Source organism: Musa acuminata, chromosome BXJ2-2 (genome assembly GCF_036884655.1).
Source record: "Musa acuminata AAA Group cultivar baxijiao chromosome BXJ2-2, Cavendish_Baxijiao_AAA, whole genome shotgun sequence".
Lineage (NCBI taxonomy): Eukaryota > Viridiplantae > Streptophyta > Magnoliopsida > Zingiberales > Musaceae > Musa > Musa acuminata.
This window is the reverse complement of record NC_088339.1, coordinates 14411163-14434574: the sequence shown is the minus strand read 5'-3', so window position 1 is coordinate 14434574 and position 23412 is coordinate 14411163. Positions and strand designations below refer to the sequence as shown.

At 36.9% G+C, this 23412-nt stretch overlaps 1 pseudogene; it reads right to left on the bottom strand.

The window, feature by feature from the left end:
* Positions 1–1903: 1903 nt before the first annotated feature.
* On the bottom strand, positions 1904–2013 carry LOC135606331 (U6 spliceosomal RNA; annotated as a pseudogene).
* Positions 2014–23412: the final 21399 nt, after the last annotated feature.

The window sequence follows — 23412 nt, the reverse complement described above, 5'->3', positions numbered from 1 at the left end:
AGTCCGCAGGAGGATCACCGAGGGTTCATCGGATGATCGACGGAAGTTCGCCGGAAACTCGCCGGACGAAGCGATTGACGAACCGGAGCAAGCTGCAGAAATTGTCTTAGGATTTATCGTATTTAGCACAACGATTAAGTTGGTAATGGGAGGTGATCCCATTGGCTTAATCTTGGGGCAATTGGGCCCCTGAAAGATCTAATTTGGGCCGAATGGATCTACCCATTCGGACCCTGATTACTGTGGGAGGTGTAACCGCCCAAGCTAGGAGGTAGCACCGCCTGAGCTAAGTCTCCCAGGGAGACTGGGCGGTGCAACCACCCCAGCCAGGAGGTGCAACCGCCTGAGCTCAGTCTCCAAGCGAGACTGGGCGGTGCAACCTCTCCTGACAGGAGGTAGCACCGCCTGAGCTCGGTCTTCGAGCTCTGGCAGGCGGTGCAACCGCCCCAGTCAGGAGGTGCAACCGCCTGAGCTCGGTCTTCGAGCTCTGGCAGAGAGGTGCAACCGCCCTTGACAGAGGTGCAACCACCCAGAGGCTCAGTCTTCGAGCTCTGCTAGGCGATGCAACCGCCCCAATCAGGAGGTGCAACCGCCTAATCCCGGAATTCCGGGAATTGACAGTTTTGAGCTCCAAATTTGAACTGGGTTGGGGCCTATAAATACCCCACCCATTCAGCATTGAAAGGAAGCAACTAACACTCGAAATCTTGACATCTTTCTGTGATTCTTAGAGCTCAAAATTGTTGTAAAGGCCAAAAGTTCTCCTCCCTCTGTTCTTCAAGTTTTGAGTTGTAAAGAGGGGAGAGAAAATTTCTGTAAGGGTTGTCTCATAAGCCCGTCAAAAGGAGTGAAACTGTAAAAGGGTGGTTGGCCTTCGCCTGTTGAAGGAAGGCCTCTAGTTGACGTCGGTGACCTTGTCGGTGGAGGAAGCCAAAAGTGGAGTAGGTCAAGATTGACCGAACCACTCTAAATTTCGGTTTGCATTTACTTTGAGCATATTATCTTTACTGCAAACCTCCTCTGAAGCTTACTGCCTTCTGCGCTTTTACAATCGGGTTTCAAGCCTTTTTCTTTCTGAATCAGCGTTTAGACGTAAATCTGCCTTTTTCGTACAATCATCATATTTCAGATTGCGTTTATGTTTTGAGCTTTACCATAACTACAAACTGCCTTCATACTCTTGCTTAAACTACATCTTGCCTAATCAAGTGATTTACAAATCAGCATTTAGACGTAAATCAGTTTCTTCGTACGAACGTCGGATTTCAGTTTACGCTTATATTCTAGTTTTCATCATAGTTGCAAACTGCCTAGATTAACTTTAATATCATCTTGCTTAGAATTGGATTTTACATAGAAATCGTTTTTATCATTCGAACGCTGTTTTGTTTTAATCGCAGAAAGTTTACCACTGCACTAATTCACCCCCCCCTCTTACTGCTCTCGATCCTAACAATAACATGTCGTATTAATAGCTTCGACTCAAAAATATTTAGGTAGGCTATGTTTGTTCAACATGGTTCTTGCCATTTCTTGTAATTTTCTATTTTTTCTTTCTACTACACAATTTTGTTGAGGATTTCTCGAAGTAGAGAAATTATGGTTGTGTCCATTAGATTCACAAAAATTTTAGAAATCATAGTTTTGAGATTCGCCACCATGATCACTCCGAATTGATGAAATCATGAAGCTATTTTCATTTTGAACAAGCTTACAAAACTTTAAAAAATACTTAAAGCAAAACTTTTGTTTGCCAAGAAGTATGTGTAACATCCCATTAGTCCCACATCAGAAGTGGGCAATGTGTATGATTAGCTTATAAGGGCCTAATGAGTATACTACGTTAACTCCCACTTAAGTATTTTCGTCCGTTAGCATTTGGGCAGGGTAAGAGGGCTTGAGTAGGAAAGGGCTACCCGTGATTTCTCGATTTGTGCGTGTCATCCTTGCGCAGGGGCCATGCTAATCTTCTCTATAATCCGATAAAATTCAGTAGAGGAGAGTGTAACATACCCCATTTTTAAAAATTCAGTAAAAGGTTTGTTTGTAAAAATAAGATTTATTTAATAATTATTTTCTATTAAATGATATTATATTAAAAGTTTATGACTAGGGACCTAAGAGTAAATATTAGAAGTTTGATATAATTTATGAAAGATTCAGATTTAAGTAAAAAAAAAATAGTGGAGTATAACATACCCCATTTTTAAAAATTCAGTAAAAGGTTTGTTTGTAAAAATAAGATTTATTTAATAATTATTTTCTATTAAATGATATTATATTAAAAGTTTATGACTAGGGACCTAAGAGTAAATATTAGAAGTTTGATATAATTTATGAAAGATTCAGATTTAAGTAAAAAAAAAATAGTGGACATGTGTCACTAGCTAACCTAAGGTTGGTGCCACTTACCTTTTCCCTAAAGATGACAACTAGCCCCTTTCATACATGCATGACACATTGCAACATTTGCATTAGTCAAAACCCAAATAATTAGATGAAAGGTTAAAGAAAACAAATCTGAAAAGTTGCAGCCAACGTGAGTTTGAGAAAAGAAGAAGAAGAAGAAGAAGAAGAAGAAGAAGAGCTTGAGGTTTTTCATCAATTTTCTCATATTTGGGATTCAAATAATTTTAAGACAAGTGTTCTAACCCCATCCCACAGTAACCTTAATCTCTGTTTCTATTTTTATTCTGCAAAATTTGAATGATTTCAACAGAGAACCAGACATTCTTTCGTTTTGATACAAAGCCATGAATCTGTAATTTTTCGGTAATCTGACCTCTATGCAATTTTTCGGTTATAACATTTTGTAATAAACTCTAATTTGACAAAACCTATTCCATTTGAAAGTAGACAAAAAATTCTTTATTTTTATATAAATATCGAATGATTTGGAGTTTAAATGCCTACTAAGACTTCTGTTTAAATTAACCCTACAGATTCTGCAAAACAGGGACTGAAATTTCTGACCTCTTGTTGCTTAACTATTTATAACTTTCTGCTGTGAACTCAGATTCATACAAAATATGATTTATTCGAAGCTAGACTCAAAATTCTTTCTGTGTACTCCTGATTTGAAATTTTTGGAGGACAATTGCTAACTGAAACATCTGCTTTCATCGACCCTATGGATTCAGTAAAATAGAGCTATTATTTTCAGACCTTTCACTACGAAATTATCTGTAACTCCCTGTTGTAAATTCCAATTCTTGTCAACCTTGATTTGCCTAAAACTAGATTGACAAAACTTTCTAATGACACTTATTTTGTATAAATTGGAGTATAATTGGTTATCCAAATAGTTTATACAATATTCCTATCAAATTCTGCCAGAATCGAGCTTTGGTCGATTTCGGCTTTCCTTGTTACTTCTCTTTGGAAATCGATTTTGGCAAAAACTCTTACTTCAGTTAAGCTTTATATTATTACCTTAAATGCCTGTATACTTTTATCCTTTATTTATTTGTACATCTGTAGCTATCATCTAAAGTTCATGTTTGCATCGTAATGATTCGGCACATGCATCCCATTGTTCCGCATATTGCTTTCGATATGTGCCTCTTCTAGTTTCATTTCTTTGGATATTAAATTTATCTAACTTTTTATTTGAATTGAGCTATATGTGATTTCTTGAAATCCTTGTAAGCCCTTGCTTTTGTTTCCTTTCATATCTAAATACATTTGTGAAAGATTATGTTTGTATCGTATTGACTCGAAAGACATATGTACATTTCGTTGTTCCGCATGTGCTTCCAATATATGCTAATTTCATTATTCATACTGTCCCTTTGTACTCTGGTGTTTGTGGGATAAATGTGAACCTTTGCTAGAAATGGTAAAGGGACTTCGCTCAGACGTGGGTAGATAAAGCTCCCAGACGTGGGAGACTTATGTTTGTTGGTCATTCAGAAATGGATGGACCATATTATGTTATGATCCCACTTCACCTTCTATGTGTTTGATATGATATCCAAAGCTTTGGCTATGTTTCTATGCATGCTTTGGATAAGAATGAAATGAATGCATCGTCATGTGACATTTGAGCTTCTATTCATGTTTTGTTCTTTGATATATTTCTGAAATGTTATAAGTCTTTGTTATACCTTGAAAACTACCATATGTTATTGATATGTTCCTTATGCCAATGATATGCTCCAATTACCTTTCCTCGATTGTATGAATAAAACATGCTTCGAACGATACGATATTGTAATTCTGCATTCAAACAAAACATGCTACTGTTTCATCTTGTATCTCTGCTTTGTATTTTGATACCTCATTTGTTTGAAAACTGTCCTCTTTGCTATGGATATGTTAGTCCTTTGCTGAGCTTTATATGCTCACCCCATTGCTATATAAATTTTTCAGGATAGCTTATCGCTCACTAAAATGTGTAAATTTGGTTGAGGCAGTGGAAGACTAGAAGATTTTGGGGCAAATATTTTGTACTTGATAGGTCGATGTTGTATAAGTTATTTTTGGGTGTAATGAAATATCAATGTAAAATCTAGATTGATGTATCTTGTAAATATTTGAAAAGTACCTCTTACGTCAGGATTTTAGAAATGTTAAGTTTAAACTGTGTACTGATATAAACATATAGTACATGTTGGTTTTATGATTGCATTAATTGTCGCGCTTATGGATTTATGATATAGTTTTGGTTTAGTTAAGTTGCTTTTGGATTTTAAACAATCAGCTAGTGACATGATGGATGATTATAAACTGCATAGGTTTTGTGAATTGTGGATTGTAGAGGTGAATGACTTGAATATTTTTCTTAGTGACCTCAAATGTATGATTGGATCCTGGATTGTTTGTTGAATTATAATTTTATCAATCTTGAGTTAGTTTCACACCTCCTAAATGAGAATTAACTTCGGGGGGGCGTGACATAGTGCTATCAGAGCATGATTTGAGGATAACTAAAATATTTGATATGTTCACGTGTAAAATATATTGAGGTCTATGAACTATATTGATTGATGGAAATTTTCTTTGATGCATTTTAGGAATCTAGGATGATGAGGACATTTAGTCCTCCTACTTCATCTATTTTTGATTAATCAAGTGTTACAAAAGGGTTGATCGGGGATATTAAATCAGAGTGGCATAGTAGAAGCGTGGTGAACCTAATACATTGGTGGCAAAAAAAAATAGATGATGCGATTGGAGAAAATATTTGATGTATGAAATTATTTTGATGATCAAAAGAATTTCTAGAGATCAAGGACAAGAATAGCAAGGACAAATTTACCAAAAAAAAGATATTAGAAATGAATCAGAATGTGATAACAAGAGGGTCAAGACATCATCGATTTAAAAAGGGAAGTCACCACAAAAGATTCAATCCTGTGTACGATATGAGTTAAATTATGAAATAAGTTTGTAATTGTAGGTGACTAGAGCCTATTTTGCTTGTGAAAATTTGGATCATAAAATAAAAGACTACCCTTTGGACAAGAAGAAATAATCACTACCTCATAAATCATCAGCCCATGTCAGAGTGTATGTAATCACGGAATATGATTTATAAAGCTTTTGAATTAGTGGTCGAAGGTACTATTCATGTTTATGAAATAATGTAAATATTTTTGTAAAACCATGTGTCTCATCTATGATTTAATTTGTAATATTTTGCTCATCACATGGGCATTCAACTTGCACCACTGGATTATATGCTATATGTAAATACGTCTATTGGGGATTGTTTGATAACAAACTCGATCTGGTCAACTTGTTTGATTTCTATTGGAGAACATGAAATTCTTGCTGATTTGGTTCTCCTAGATATTTGGAGTTTTGATATTATACTAAGTATGGATTGACTATCTTCTAATCATACTAGTATACTAGATCACTTTTTGCATACTAGATCATCCCAACTTTTATTTTGAGAGTATTGAGCATGATTTACCTCCTTGCTTGATGTATTTCTAGATGACTTGCCTGGTTTACCTCCAGATAGAGAGGGTGAATTTACTATTGATTTGGTCCCTGAGACAACCCCAATATCAAAGCCTCCTTATAGAATGGCACCACTCGAGCTAGAGGAATTGAAAAAAAAAAGCAACTACAAGAACTATTAAATAAGAGTTTCATTCGACCCAATGTTTCACCATGGGGTGCTCCGGTGCTATTAGTTAAGACGGAGGATATTCCAAAAACAGGTTTTAGATCTCAATATGATCACTATGAATTATTAGTGATACCTTTTAGTTTAACTAATGCCCCTGCAGCTTTTATGGAACTGATGAATAGGATATTTCAGTCATTCTTAGACGATTGTGTGATTGTATTCATTGATGACATATTAGTATATTCAAGGAGTAATCAGGAGCATGAGGAACACTTGAGAAATATATTATCCATACTAAGAGAAAAGAAGTTGTATGCAAAGTTCAGCAAATGTGAATTTTGGTTGAATGAAATTGCTTTCTTAGGCCATGTGATTTCAGGGAAGGGTATATTTGTTGATCCAAAGAAAGTGGAAGCTATTGTTAAGTGGGAAGTACTAACAAACGTGATAGAAGTTAGAAGCTTCTTGGGCATGGCCGGTTATTATAGGAGATTTGTGGAGGGATTTTCTCAAATCGCTCAACCTCTCACTAAACTCACTCAAAAGAATATGAAATTTGTATGGGGTGATGATTGTGAGCAAAGTTTTTAAGAGTTAAAAAGGAGATTGACTAGTGCCCCTATTCTCACTATTCCAAGTGGTGATGAGGGATTTATGGTTTACACTTATGTCTCAAGAAAGGGCCTTGGATGTGTTTTGATGCAAGAAGGGAAAGTGATTGCTTTTGCTTCGAGACAACTAAAAAGTTATGAATTGAATTATCTAACTCATGATTTGGAATTGGCAACAATTGTTTTTGCTTTAAAGATTTGGCGGCATTACTTGTATGGGCGAACATTTGAAATCTTTATTGATTATAAGAGTTTAAAGTATATTTTTACTCAAAAAGAGTTAAACATGAGGCAGCGGAGATGGATAGAACTTCTAAAGGATTATGATTATACCATTCGTTATCATCCGGGTAAAGCTAATGTTGTAGCATATGCCCTTAGTAGAAAATCTACAAGTTTTATGGTGACTTTGGTTGTGAAGCAATGGAAGTTATTAGAAGAGAATTATGATTTGAATGTTATGAGAAAAGGGCAAGACTCAATGATATTAATGGCCTCCATCCAAGTGTAATATGATCTCATTCAAAAAATTAAAGGAGGACAACTACGAGATCGACGCTTGATCTACTTAAGGAATGAAGTAGAAAAGGGATTGAAACTGAATTTTCGAGTTTCAGAGGATAGCCTATTGAGATTAGGGAATAGAATATATGTTCCAAATGACTCAGATATCAAAAATCAAATCCTGAGGGATGGTCATAATTCAAAGTACACCATGCATCCTAGTAGCACTAAGATGTATAGAGATCTCCAAAGTCATTATTGGTGAGAAGGCATGAAGAAGGAGATTGCAATATATGTTTCAAAGTGTTTGACTTGTCAACAAATCAAAGCAGAACACCAAAGACCTGGAGGTTTGTTGCAACCTTTAGATATTCCTGAATGGAAATGAGAATGTATTACCATAGACTTTATTTTAGGACTACCCCGAACTTCTAGAAAGCATGATGCTATTTGGGTTATTATTGATAGGTTAACGAAATCTACACATTTCCTATCGATCAATATGACTTATTCTCTTGATAAGCTTGCAGATTTATATATAAATGAAATAGTAAGACTTCATGGTGTTCCAAAGGAGATAATCTCTGACAGAGACTCCAGATTTCTATCTAGATTTTGGAGAAGGTTACAGGAATCTATTGGCACTAAAGTCAAGTTTAGCACTGCTTATCACCCTCAAACTGATGGTCAATCAGAAAGAACCATTCAAACACTTGAGGATTTACTTCGAGCCTATGTTATGGATTTGAAAGGTGAATGGGGTAAAGATATCTCTCTTATTGAGTACACTTACAATAATAGTTATCATTCAAGTATTCATATGGCTCTTTATGAAGCTTTATATGGGCGAAAGTGCAGGACGCCTATATGCTGGGAAGAAATTGGCGATAGAAAGTTATTAGCACCAGAAAAAGTACAAGAGACTACTGAGAAAATTCAACTTATAAAAAAAAGGTTAAAGACTGCTCAGAGTCATCAAAAGAGTTATGCTGATAATAGAAGATGAAATATTGTGTTTCAAATCGGGGATTTTGTATTCCTGAAGGTCTCCCCTTCTAAAGGCATTGTAAGATTTGGGAAGAAAGGAAAGTTAAGCCCAAGATTTATTAGACCTTTTGAGATTCTTGAGAGAGTTGGTTTTATCGCTTACAGGATTGCCTTGCCACCATCATTGTGTCATATCCATGATATATTTCATGTTTCAATGATCATAAAGTATATACCTGATCCCTCTCATATCATTAAGTATGAGCCGATGGTGATTGATAAAGACTTGTCTTATGTGGAAGAGCCCACTCAAATTATTGATAAAAAAGAAAAGATCTTGAGGAATCGGGTTATCCCTCTAGTTAAAGTGATCTGGAGATATCATTCTGGAAAGAAAACAACTTGGGAGCTTGAGGAAGAAATGATGAAAGCTTATCCTCATCTTTTCGTTGAATGAGGTATGACAAATTTAGAGGACTAAATTTTTCTTTAAGTAGGGGAGAGTATAACATACCCCATTTTTAAAAATTCAATAAAAGGTTTGTTTGTAAAAATAAGAATTATTTAATAATTATTTTATATTAAATAATATTATATTAAAAGTTTATGACTAGGGACCTAAGAGTAAATATTAGAAGTTTGATATAATTTATGAAAGATTCCGATTTAAGTAAAAAAAAAAAAAATAGTGAACATGTGTCACTAGCTAACCTAAGGTTGGTGCCACTTATCTTTTCTCTAAAGATGACACCAAGCCCCTTTCATGCATACATGACACATTGTAACTTTTGCATTAGCCAAAACCCAAATAATTAGATGAAAGGTTAAAGAAAACAAACCTGAAGAGTTGCAGCCAACGTGAGTTTGAGAAAAGAAGAAGAAGAAGAAGAAGAAGAAGAAGAAGAAGAAGAGCTTGAGGTTTTTCATTAATTTTCTCATATTTGGGATTCAAATAATTTTAAGGCAAGTGTTCTAACCCCATCCCACAGTAACCTTAATCTCTATTTCTATTTTTATTCTACAAAATTTGAATGATTTCAACTGAGAACCAGACCTTCTTTCATTTTGATACAAAGCCATGAATTTGTAATTTTTTGAAAATCTGACCTCTATACAATGTTTCGGTTATAACATTTTGTAATAAACTCTGATTTAGACAAAACCTATTCCATTTGAAAGTAGACAAAAAAATCTTTATTTTTATATGAATATCGAATGATTTGGAGTTTAAATGCCTACTAAGACTTATGTTTAAATTAACCCTATAGATTCTGCAAAATAGGGACTGAAATTTCTGACCTCTTGTTGCTTAACAACTTGTAACTTTCTGCTATAAACTCAGATTCATACAAAATATGATTTATTTGAAGCTAGACTCAAAATTATTTCTGTGTATTCCTGATTTGAAATTTTTGGAGGATAATTGCAAACTGAAACATCTGCTTTCATCGACCCTATGGATTCAGTAAAATAGAGCTATTATTTTCAGACCTTTCACTACGAAATTATCTGTAACTCCCTGTTGTAAATTCCAATTCTTTTCAAACTTGATTTGCCTAAAACTAGATTGATAAAACATTCTAATGACACCTAGTTTGTATAAAGTGGAGTATAATTGGCTATCCAAATAGTTTATACAATATTCCTATCAAATTCTGCCAGAATCGAGCTTTGGTCGATTTCGGCTTTCCTTGTTACTTCTCTTTGGAAATCGATTTTGGCAAAAACTCTTACTTCAGTTAAGCTTTACATTATTACCTTAAATAACTGTATACTTTTATCCTTTATTTATTTGTACATCTATAGCTATCATCTAAAGTTCATGTTTGCATCGTAATGATTCGGCACATGCATCCCATTATTCCGCATTTTGCTTTCGATATGTGCCTCTTCCAGTTTCATTTATTTGGATATTCAATTTATCTAAATTTTTATTTTAATTGAGCTATATGTGATTTCTTGAAATCCTTGTATGCCCTTGCTTTTGTTTCCTTTCAAATCTAAATACATTTGTGAAAGATTATGTTTGTATCGTATTGACTCGAAAGGCATATGTACATTTCGTTGTTCCGCATATGCTTCCAATATATGCTAATTTCATTATTCATACTGTCCCTTTTTACTCTGGTGTTTGTGGGATAAATGTGAACCTTTGCTAGAAAGGGTAAAGGGAGTTATGCTTAGAGCCCGCGATGCTCTGCCGGCCCCCAATGACTTCACTCAGACGTGGGTGGATAGAGCTCCCAAACGTGGGAGACTTATGTTTGTTGGTCATTCAGAAATGGATGGACCATATTATGTTATGATCCCACTTCACCTTCTATGTGTATGATATGATATCCAAAGCTTTGGCTATGTTTCTATGCATGCTTTGGATAAGAATGAAATGAATGCATCGTCATGTGACATTTGAGCTTCTATTCATGTTTTGTTCTTTGATATATTTCCGAAATGTTATAAGTCTTTGTTAAACCTTGAAAACTACCATATGTTATTAATATGTTCCTTATGCCAATGATATGCTCCAATTACCTTTCCTCGATTGTATGAATAAAACGTGCTTCGAACGATAAGATATTGTAATTCTGCATTCAAACAAAACATGCTACTGTTTCATCTTGTATCTCTGCTTTGTATTTTGATACCTCATTTGTTTGAAAACTATCCTCTTTGCTATGGATATGTTAGTCATTTGCTGAGCTTTATATGCTCACCCCGTTGCTATATAAATTTTTCAGGATAGCTTATCGCTCACTAAAATGTGTAAATTGGGTTGAGGCAGTGGAAGACTAGAAGATTTTTGGACAAATATTTAGTACTTGATAGGTTGATGTTGTATAAGTTCTTTTTGGGTGTAATGAAATATTAATGTAAAATCTAGATTGATGTATCTTATAAATATTTGAAAAGTACCTCTTACGTCAGGATTTTGGAAATGTTAAGTTTAAACTGTGTACTGATATAAACATGTAGTACATGTTGGTTTTGTGATTGCATTAATTGCCGTGCTTATGGATTTATGATATAGTTTTGGTTTAGTTAAGTTACTTTTGGATTTTAAACAATCATCTAGTGACATGATGTATGATTATAAACTGCACAAGTTTTGTGAATTGTGGATTGTAGAGGTGAATGACTTGAATATTTTTCTTAGTGACCTCAAATGTATGATTGGATCCTGGATTATTTGTTGAATTATAATTTTATCAATCTTGAGTTAGGTTCACACCTTCTAAATGAGAATTAACTTCGGGGGGGCGTGACAGTATGTCCAAGTGTAACTACTATAATCGTCTACAATGACAAAGGCGTATTTGCTACCTCCTAGGTTTGATGTGTCAATTGGTCCAAACAAATCCATATGGATCAATTGCAATAGTCTAGAGGTGCTTATTTGATTCTTTGGTTTGAAACTATCTTTTATTTATTTTCCTAGTTGACATGCATCACACACACTATCTTTAATAAACTTAATGTTCGGAATTCCTTTTATAAGTTCTTTGGATGAGATTTGGATATTAGTTTCATGCTAGCATGACCTAATCTCCTATGCCAATGCTAAGCATCGTCATTCAAAACCAAAAAACATATTTTATTACAAAGATCATCAATGTCAATAGTGTATACATTATTTTGTTTTAGGGAAATCATGGATGTGTTTTTGTGTGGTTTTTCAATGATGCAAGCATTGGATTCAAATCTAATGATGTATCCTTTATCACTCAATTGACTAATGCTCAAAATATTATGTTTTAAGCCATCAATCAACAATACATCTTCAATCAAAAAGTTAGATTTGTTACCTATGGTTCATTTACCAATGATTTTACCCTTATTGTTATCTCCGAAGGTGATATATTATTCATCTAGGCTAGTAAGCTTAAAGAATTGAGATGGATCTCTGGTCATGTACCTTAAGCATCTACTATCAAGATACCATCTCTTGCTCCTAGCTTATGATAGCAAACATTTCTAGAAAAGAGGGTGAATTTTAGGTAGCCACTTAACCTTGGGTACCTCAAGAATCAATCTACTCAACTTATCATTTTGCATAGAGTTCTTTATGGTTTCTTTAGGAACCCAAATCAATTTGTATGGACTATATCTATTAAGTGGACATTTATAGGTAACATGTTCAAGTTTGCAACAAAAGTTGCATTTGGTGTGGGGTGATACATACAAGGTGGGGTCTTTAACAAAGGTGATTGAATTTTTGTGAGAGCTACTCACAAATTTGATTCCACATCTTCTATGAATGTGACCCTTATTGGTAAGAATCATGCTCAAGGACTTGCTACCAACCTCAAACTTTTCTAATGTTTCTTTAAGTAGCAAGTTTTCCTTTTTAACATTTCTAATTCATTACATTTTGTGCAAGGAGCTAAACTATCATCATGCTCAATTTTTAGTTTATTAAAATCCCTAACAAGAGAAGCATGCTCCTTTTTCAATAATTTATATTTTTTACCAACTAATTTACATTCATCAAATAAATCATGAAAAACACTTAGTAGTTCATCAAAAGATAAATTTACATCTAATGAACTGCTTACCTCATCTCCGATAACCATTAGTGCATAGTGAGCAACTTGCTCGGTGTTGGTTGGCTCCTCTTCTTCGGATGCACTTGAATCATCCCAAGTTGCTTTAAGAGCCTTCTTCTTCTTTGGTTGCTTCTTCTTTGCTTGGGAACATTCGCTTTTGAAATATCCCGACTTCTTGCATTCGTAGCATATAATTTCTTCTTTCTTTGGTTCAATTTTGTTTTCAGTATCATTTTTAAATTTATTTATTTTTATAAATTCTTTGAACTTTCTTGTCAAGAGTGCCAAGTCATCATTATAGTCCTCATTACTTGAATTTTCTTTCAAGTGGTCTTTATGAATTCTTAGTGTCATATCCTTCCTATTCTTTGGAATATTGTTCTCAAGCTCTTCATGAGCATTACAAGTCATCTCATAGGTCATTAGTGACCCGATTAGTTCTTTGAGAGGAAAGTTATTTAAATTCTTTGCCTCTTGAATGCTCGTTACTTTAGGGTCCCAACTATTTGGAAGGGATCTCAAGATTTTATTAACAAATTTAAAATTTGAAAAACATTTGCCAAGAGCTTTTAGACTATTAATGACATCCGTAAAACAGGTGTACATGTCGACAATAGTCTCGCTTGGCTTCATCCGAAACAATTTATAAGTATAAACTAAAAGATTTATCTTTGACTCCTTTACTCTACTAGTTCCTTTGTAAGTTATTTCGAGAGTGTGCCAAATATCAAAAGTCGTTTCATAAATAGATACTCAATTGAACTCGTTTTTATCTAAGGCATAGAACAAGACATTCATAGCCTTGACATTTAAAGCGAAAGTCTTCTTCTCTAACTCATTCTAATCGTTTATTGGAAGAGAAGACTTTTGAAAACCATTTTTGATAATATTCCATAGCTCAAAATCCATAGAAATCAAAAAGATCCTCATTCTAGTCTTCCAATATGTATAATCCGTGGTATTGAACATTAGAGGACGCGTGATTGAATGACCCTCTTAGTTACTAGCAAATACCTTCTCTCTTAGGTTTCAGACTAAATTGGAGCGACCTTGCTCGAATACCAATTGTTATGATCAAGAGCAGCACTAAGAGGGGAGGGGGGTGAATTAGTACAGTGAAAAAATTACATCGATTTGAAATCCTTCGTTCGATACAAAATGGTTTTGACTCAAATTATTTATTTCACTTTGAATAAATAGAGAGGAAAAGGTTAGGTAGTTTGCAAAGTAGTAAAGTTGAATGTAGTAAAGAGAATTTGCAGTAAGGAAAGAACACACCGAAATTTATAGTGGTTCGGTCATTGTGACCTACATCTGCTTCTGATTCCTCCTCCGTTGAGGTCACCGGCATCCACTAATGGTCCTCCTTTAATAGGTGAAGACCAATCACCTCTTTACATCACTTTCTTCTTTTCATGGGTTTAGGAGATAACCCTTACAAGACTCACTCCTCTTTCTTGGATGATTACAAAGCTAAGAGAGGGAGGAGGAGCACTCATCTCACTTTTACAACACTTTTAATACCCGAACGCTTAATATTTTTCCACACTTTTAATTGTAATTTTTTTTTTACCCTTCCATGCAAAAAAGGGTGGGGTATTTATAGGCCCCAATGGCTTTAGCATTGGAGCCAAAAAGTATTACATCCCAGATTTTTGGGGTACTGGCGGTACTTACAAGCCTCACTCCTCTTTCTTGGATGATTACAAAGCTAAGAGAGGGAGGAGGAGCACTCTTCTCACTTTTACAACACTTTTAATACCTGAACGCTTAATATTTTTCCACACTTTTAATTACATTTTTTTTTTACCCTTCCATGCAAAAAAGGGTGGGGTATTTGTAGGCCCCAATGGCTTTAGCATTGGAGCCAAAAAGTATTACATCCCAGATTTTTGGGGTACTAGCGGTACCACTGCCTAACACCTGACATTATGCGGTAGCACCACCCAGTCTAGGTGGTACAACCGCCTGACAAAGCTCGGAGATCGAGCTCTAGCGGTACCACTACTTGACAGGGGCGGTACCACTGCTTGACAAGGGCGGTACCACCATTGGCAGCATTAACTGCCAACGGTACCACTACGCAGTCTGGGCGATACCACCGCCTAAGCCACCTAGGAGACTAGGTCATTAGGCGGTGCCACCACCAACAGTGACTTCAGGTGCTGAATGAGCTCTTTCAACTATCTCAATTCTGCCCTGTTAAGGGCCTAGTTGACCCCTAACTGAGTTAGTAGGATTACCTCCCAATCCTAACTCAACGTAAGGGCTAACTACAATGATTAAGACATTTAACAAAGCATTCTTGTTCTACTACATCAATTATTCTTCTGGTGAGCTTCTAGCGAACTTCCAACGATCTCTTGGCAATGTTCCGGCAGACTCCCAGCAAGCTCCTAGGCTTTACGATGAACTTCTTGGCAACTTTCGACAAGCTTCTTTGGTAAGCTCCTAGACTTCTCAGTCGGTTTCGGCAGAACTTCAAATGAACGTCCGGACTTCCGATGAACTCTTGAACTCCCGACGCAGTCACGATCAAGACTCTAGCACAACACCTGCTTTATGTCTTACTGCTATCGTAGTTAATCTAGCACACTTTTCTCAACATATAGATTAAATCAAATAATTTATAATTGATTTCATCATCAAAATCCGAGATTCAACGCCAATGACATGCCAGATAATAGATGATTCATGCCTTATAATAATTTGTCCAGATCAAATTAGTTTAGGTAGTAATTGGGTTGGTTTAGAATGTAATTAAGCTAAGTCAATTAGGGGCCAATTGAGCCCAATGTGGAGTTGTTTTAGGCTAAGGGAAATGCCCATTCAGTGATCGAAAAGTTGGGTCAAGCGTTGGCACTACCAGTGGCTCAATCTCTGAGACACAGTCTCCAAGACTATGTCAGACGATAGTACCACCAGATTAGGCGATGGTACCACCCAGGGTCTGGCGGTGGTACCACCCGAACTCAATCTTCCAAACTATGTCAAGCGGTGGTATCGCTAAACTAGGCGGTGGTACCGTTAGTACCAAAAAAATCAGGGATGAGACACTTTTAGGCTCCAAGTTTGAATCCATTTGGGGCCTATAAATACCCCTCTCATCCCTGCTTAGATTACACAATAACTAAGAGCAAAATAAAAGAAAAATGCTATTGTAATCTTGTGAGAACTTCTCTCAAGCTCTAAGTGTTAGTGAAGTGTAGGAGAGGAGATAGTGGGGGTGTAAAGGTTCTCTCCTAAACTTGTGAAAAGGAGAATCAAGTTGTAAGGGTAGTTAATTTTCACCCATTGAAAGAAGATCAGTAGTGAAAGATGATGGCCTCGAGTGAAGAGGGATCGGGAGTGGATGTAGATCATGACGATCGAACCACTATAAAACTTGGTTTACATTTCTATTCTTGCTATTTGCCTTTACTGCAAACTGCCTTACTTGCTTACTGCTTTCACTATGCTTATGAATGAGCTTTCAAGTTAAACTTATCTTTCTGATATCGCGTTTTATCGAAACAAAGATTTTCAGAACTAACATGATTTTTATCATAAGCAATTCACCCCCCCTCTTAGTGCCGATTCGATCCTAACATATACAAATTATTACAAGTAAGAATATTAAGTTATCCGACATGTCATTGGTTCATTCATCGCTTCATCCGAACCTTCGGTGCATCGTTCTCTCTTGCGGCATTTTGTCTAATCAGCATGTTGACCTCTGCAATACTCGATCTCCTTGGCGCAATGTCCAATCCTTCTGGCCTAATACCTGAATTCATGGCACAAAGCCTTTTGTCGATTAGTCAACCTCCCTTCAGTCCAATGTCCAATCTTCTATCATGTTCCATTCCGGCCCAACTTTTGATTCTATTACTTTAAGTGATTTATCTTACTTGATCAAAGCTAGTCTTTCTTCCGACACTTAAATGCACATTAGATTATAACTTTATTAATTGGTTTCATCACCAAAATTTGAGATTCAACACGTATATCTCTGAAATCCTATAGATCTGTGGGAGAGGATTAAGGAGGTTAAGCGTCATCCACTCTAGTAGTGATCCATACGATAGGGGCTACGAAGATGCTCCTCAAATAGTTGCCCGAATCTCCACACTTGCTATTTGAGGAGGAGAAGGGGAGAGGAGAATAGGAGATGACAACCAAGAAGGCATAGCCTATGACCCTTTGGTTCTCTCCTATTTATAGAGACCCCCTATCAAATTAACCCTAATGGATCCTATCCTATTGAGTACTGGATCTCTATCCAACTACCCAAGTTACTTAGATTATTCGATCTTTATCCAATAATCTCTCATTGGCTCTTATTAGATCTCATCTATAGGATCCAATAACTCAGGGGCTTATAGGATATCCAATAAGATAGGGGCTCTAGCAGATATCTCATATCCGAATATTTACTCATCGTAATACCTACCATATGTGTGTGACCCTCTAAGCCCAATATTGACTTCTTCCCTTTCCATATTTCATATAGTATAGACATTATCGACTTAGTTGGATCTCTGTTTAGAAGGTGAGCTGCGGACTCTAGGGTGTATCCCTAGAATGAGATAAGTAGGTCGACAAAACTCATCATGGACTACACCATATATAAAATAGCATGTGATTCCTCATTTTATATACACCATTGAGTTGAGGTATATAAGGAGGTGTCCATTGGGATAGAATCCCATGGTCCTTGAGCAATTGAGTGAACTCTGTACTAAAGTACTAACATCCTTGATCTGATCGAAAGCTTCAGACTTATACTTCATTAAGTACATTTGTTAGTATATAGAGAAACCATCAATAAAAGTAATAAAGTAGGAGTAACTACCTATGGCCTAAGTTTACATGTGACCACATACATTACTATATATGAGTTCCAACAACTCAGTGGCTCTCTCTCCACTTCCACTAAATGGAGAGTTGGTCAACTTTTTACGAAGGCAAGGTTGGCAAATTACATATGACTCACAATCAAATGAATCTAGGTATCCATCCTTCAACAACTTTCGAATCATTCTTTGATGGATATGACCTAGCCTACAATGCCATAAGTATGCACTATTAATCTCATATTGTTTTCTCTTGGATACACTTAACGCAAAAGAGACTCTTGGATATCTTATATCGTTGAGTTCTTTCTTGTTTCTCAAATAATTTATGGAGATATAGAAGAATGGATCTGGCATCCATTTTTTCATTCTATCTCTATAACTCAAGAGCCATAGAACCCAACATGTAACATTGAGCAAAAGTGGAATCATCTATGTACTTCATGTAGCGAGTGATCTCATCCTCCCTTGCCCTTTCCTCAAGCGTAGGCATCATTATACTAAGGACATTTGTGATTTTCTCCACTTTGAGAATGATTCTCAAGTTACAAAGCCAATTGGTGTAATTTGGACCACTGAGGTAGTTGACATCAAGTATGTCATGTAAGGGATTTGAAAGCAATAATTTTTAAAAATAAAGATGCAGTAGAAATAAGTAACATGTAAACTTTACAAAAATCAAACAATTAAGATGGTCTTCTATTTTAATCTACGCCCATTATTTTCTTGTGAAACACTAACTCCCTCTAGTATGTGAATTGGAGACCCCTGACGGATCTTTAATTGGGATCGAGATCCAATCAACATCTTAACCTAACCTTGAGGGACTCAACCAATCACGCTAAGCCCGTAAAGGTAGGCAACTCTTACTAATAACAACTATTTGTAATTCTTATCCTGTTCGGCCTCCAAACTACCATGGCCTCGAGGGACTCGACCAACCTATTAGGATCGTTTCGACAATAAGAGAGAGAGGGGGGGTGGGTGAATTAGTTCTTTTGTAAAAACTTCAACGATTTGAAAACTTACGTTCGATGAAAAACTATATTAGAAATGTTGAAAGTGTGCTTTACTTAGAATAAGTGCAATAAGCAAGTAAAGCAATATTAATGTTAATGAAAAGCATAACAGAAATACAAATCAAGTTTTATAGTGGTTCAGTCGTCATAACCTATGTCCACTCACAATTCCTTTTCACTTGATGCCATCGTCTTTCACTACCGATCTTCTTTTAATGGGCGAATATCAAATACCCTTACAACACTTTCTCCTTTTCACGGGCTTGGGAGAGAACCTTTACACCTCTCTTTTATAGGTATTCCCTCATACATCTTTCTTAGGACTATCTCTAAGCTTTGGGAGGAGGGACTCTAAACTTTAAAAGAGTTTAAAACCTTAGAAGCCTAGAGTTTTTGTTCTACCTTCTTATTGTGCCTAAGTAGGAATTTGTGGGGTATTTATAAACCCTAAATGACTTCAAAAATTGAAGCCAAAATTTAAATCTCCGGGTTTTCAGGGTACTTGCAGTACCATCGCTAGTATTGGGCAATACCACTATCTACCAGACTGACAACAAGTGGTACCATCACCTGTTAGTCTGACACTGTGCGGTACCACCACCTAGTTTGACACTAACACTGGGTGGTACCCCCACTCAGCCTGGTGATACCACTACATGACATAGTTTATGAGATTGTGTCTGGGTGGTACCACCATCCATTCTTGTGGTGCCATTGTTTGGCCCTTTTATGGTGACCGAATAGGCCTTCCACTTGGCCCAAAACAATCCCAACTTGAGCTTAATTAACCCTTAATTGAGTTGGCATTATTTCACCCTAAAATTAACTCAATTAGACCTAAACTAACTCGATCTAGACACAGAATTATAAGTATACATCCTATTGAATCTCGGATTTTGATGATGAAGTCAATTATCATTTGTTATCTAATCTATATGTTGAGATAAGTGTGCAGGCTTAACTACGATGAAAGTGAGACATGCAGCAGGAGTTGCGCCAGAGTCAAGACAATGATCACGTTGGGAGTTCGAGAGTTCGACGGAAGTTCGGACAATCATCGGAGGTTCTGCGGGAACAAATCTGAGAAGTCCATAAGCTTGCTTTGATTTTGGCCAGGCGGTTGAACCACCCAAGGCAAGAGGTTGCACCACTTGAGCTCAGTCTCCGAGCGAGACTAGGAGGTGCAACCGCTCCAGCCAGGCGGTGGCACTGCTTGGGGCTCAATCTCCGAGCGAGACTGGGCGATGCAACCTCCCCTGACAAGAGGTGGCACCGCTTGAGCTCAGTCTTCCAGCTCTGCCAAGCGGTGCAACCGCCTCAGTCAGGAGGTGCAACTGCCTGAGCTCGGTCTTCGAGCTCTAGCAAGAGGTGCAACCGCCCCTGACAGGAGGTAGCACCACCCAGAGGCTCAGTCTTCAAGCTCTGCCAGGCGGTGCAACCGCTCCAGTCAGGAGGTGCAACCGCCTAATCCCGGAATTCTAGGAATTGACAGTTTTGAGCTCCAAATTTGAACTGGGTTGGGGCCTATAAATACCCCACCCATTCAGCACTGAAAGGGTATGAACTTACACCGAAATCTTAATCCTTTTCTGTGATTATTAGAGCTCAAAATTATTGTAAAGGCCAAAAATTCTTCTCCCTCTGTTCTTCCAAGTTCTGAGTTGTAAAGAGAGGAGAGAAAATTCTGTAAGGGTTGTCTCCTAAGCCTGTCAAAAGGAGTGAAACTGTAAAAGGGTGGTTGGCCTTCACCTATTGAAGGAAGGCCTCTAGTTGACGTCGGTGACCTCGTCGGTGGAGAAAGCCAAAAGTGGAGTTGGTCAAGATTGACCGAACCACTCTAAATCTCGGTTTGCATTTACTTTGAGCATCTTATCTTTACTACAAACATCCTCAATAGCTTACTGCCTTCTGTGTTTTTACGAACGTGTTTCAAATTTCAGTGCTTTCTGCATCGAGGTTTAAGACGCAAATCAGTTTTATCATACGAACGTCGTATTTCAATTTGCGCTTACGTTCTGATTTCCATTATAACTGCGAACTGACTTTATATCTTTGCTTTAACTGCATCTCGCCTTATCTTAAGTTAAAGTAGTTTACGAATCAGCTTTTATACTGAAATCACTTTTATCGTACGAACGTCGGATTTCAGTTTGCGCTTATATTATGATTTCCATCATAACGGCAAACTACGTTCATATCTTTGCTGCATCTCTCCTAGTCAAAAGTTGAAGTGATTTATGAATCGGCTTTCTTACCAAAATCACTTCTATCAAACGAAAGCAGTTTTTTATTTTAATCGCAGAAGCTTTTCCGCTGCACTAATTCACCTCCCCCCTCTTAGTGCTCTTGATCCTAACAATTGGTATCAGAGCGGGGTTAACTCTCTAACGGATTAAAACAGGGAGATGGCATACGGCAGAAACGAAGAGGGCCATTCTATTACACGTCCACCCATGTTCAGTGGGACGCACTACACCTATTGGAAGACCCGAATGAGGATCTTTCTTATTTCTATGGATTTTGAACTTTGGAATCTTGTCGAAAACGGATTTTCGAAGTCTTCTCTTCCAATGATCGATTGGAATGAATTGGAGAAGAAGGCTTTCGCTCTTAATGCAAAGGCTATGAATGCCTTATTTTGTGCACTTGAGAAAAACGAGTTTAACCGTGTTTCAACTTGTGAAACCGCATTTGATATTTGGCACACACTCGAAATGACTCACGAAGGCACAAGTAGAGTGAAAGAGTCAAAAACCAATCTTCTGTTACATTCTTTCAAACTTTTCCGGATGAAACCGAGTGAAACCATTGGCGACATGTTTACCCATTTCACGGATGTCATCAACGGTCTAAAAGGACTCGGAATAAGTTTTTCGGATTTTGAGCTCGTAAATAAGATTCTGATATCCCTTCCTAAGAGTTGGGATCCTAAAGTCACTGCTATTCAAGAGGTGAAAGATCTAAGCAACTTCCCTCTTGAAGAACTAATCGTGTCATTAATGACCTACGAGATGACTTGCAAAGCTCATGAAGAGCAAGAAGACATCCTTCCAAAGAACAGGAAGGATATGACACTTAAAACTTTAGAAGGCCACTTGAGAGAAAACTCAAGTGATGAGGACTGTGATGATGACTTGGCACTTCTAACAAGAAATTTTAAAAAATTCATTAAAAGAAACAATTTAAGAATGACGCAAAAAATAAACTTGAACCCAAGAAGGATCAAGTTATTTGCTTTGAATGCAAAAAGCCAGGATACTACAAGAGTGATTATCCCCAAGCCAAAAAGAGAACATCAAAGAAGAAGGCGCTCAAAGCAATGTGGGATGACTCGAGCGCGTCCGAAGAAGAGGAGTCCAACACCGAGCAAGTTGCTCACTACGCCTTAATGGCCATCGGAGAGGAGGTAACAAATTTAATGGATGCAGATTTATCATTTGATGAATTATTAAATGCCTTCCATGACTTATTTGATGAATACAAGATTATTAGTAGAAAATATAAATTGCTAAAAAAGGAGCATGATAGTCTTACTTGTAATTTTGATAAGTTAAAAACTGAATATCATGATAGTTTAAGTTCATGCATAAAATACCATGATCTAGAAACTCTCCAAAAGGAAAACTTGCTACTTAAGGACACCTTGAAGAAATTCGAGGTTGGTAGCAAGTCATTGAACATGATCCTTGCAAACAAGGGTCACGTTCCCAAAAGAAGTGGAATTGGATTTGTAAGAAGTCCTCACCAAAATCCAACCACCTTCATAAAAGGCCCCATCTTACATGTTCGACACCAAAGTAAATGCAACTTTTGTTGCAAACTTGGACACAAAACGCATTATTGTCCATTCAAGAAAATTAGTCTGAATAAATTAATTTGGGTTCCCAAAGGAACCATGACAAATTCTATGCAACATGATAAATAATGTCGATCTATTTTTGAGGCACCCAAAAGCAAATGGGTACCCAAAAATCATCCTTTCCTGTAAAAACATAAAAAATTATAAGCTGGAGTAAGAAATAATATTCTGCTCCTTGGATTCTCGATATTCGTGACCCAGGATCCAAAAGGAGCTCGCAATGCTCTCTAGCCTAAGAGATGAAGATTAAAGTCACAAATGCAATTTAGATACAATCCTATTTGATTTTTCAGAATTAGAAACACATGATTCTCAATTCACATATCCTCTGGATTTTCGAACCTATCAATTTCATCCATTCATAACTTTCGAATTCAACTCTATATCATGAACTGACTAAGTCTGTCATGAACTTGCAAGGCTTACCAACTTGAACAAACGGTCACAAACATGTGTACGACATTGAGAGTATGCACGTTAAAAGATCTATCTTGATCGTGCAAAAGTTCTTGTCTTAAAATGAAAACTCTTACGTAATTACGTAAGTAAAGTTGATTGCTCTGAATGAAAATTCTTCTCAAGACAAAAACTCTCAAATCAGATTACACTGCGATCAGAACAAGTGCTCACCGCCTGCAGGCGGTGGCACCGCCCCAGCTGGAGGTAGCACCTCCGGCTGTCACGTGTTGCAAGCGGTTGCACCGCCCCAGCTAGAGGTGCAACCGCCTGCAACTCTGCCCTTTTAAACCCAAGCTAGGGCCGGCGGTGAAACCGACCCCAACTCACTCCCTTCCCCTCTCTACCCTTCCAAGGTTCCTCCATCCCCATTTCTCCCCTCATAGCATCCCGAATACCCCTCATTTCGGAGCAAAACATCAACAATCCTTCCCTCTCTTGAAGATCTCACTAAGGTATTCTCTAAGAAGCCCTTAAATTCTGTTTTCTGATTCATTTACTCTTGCTCATCTCTA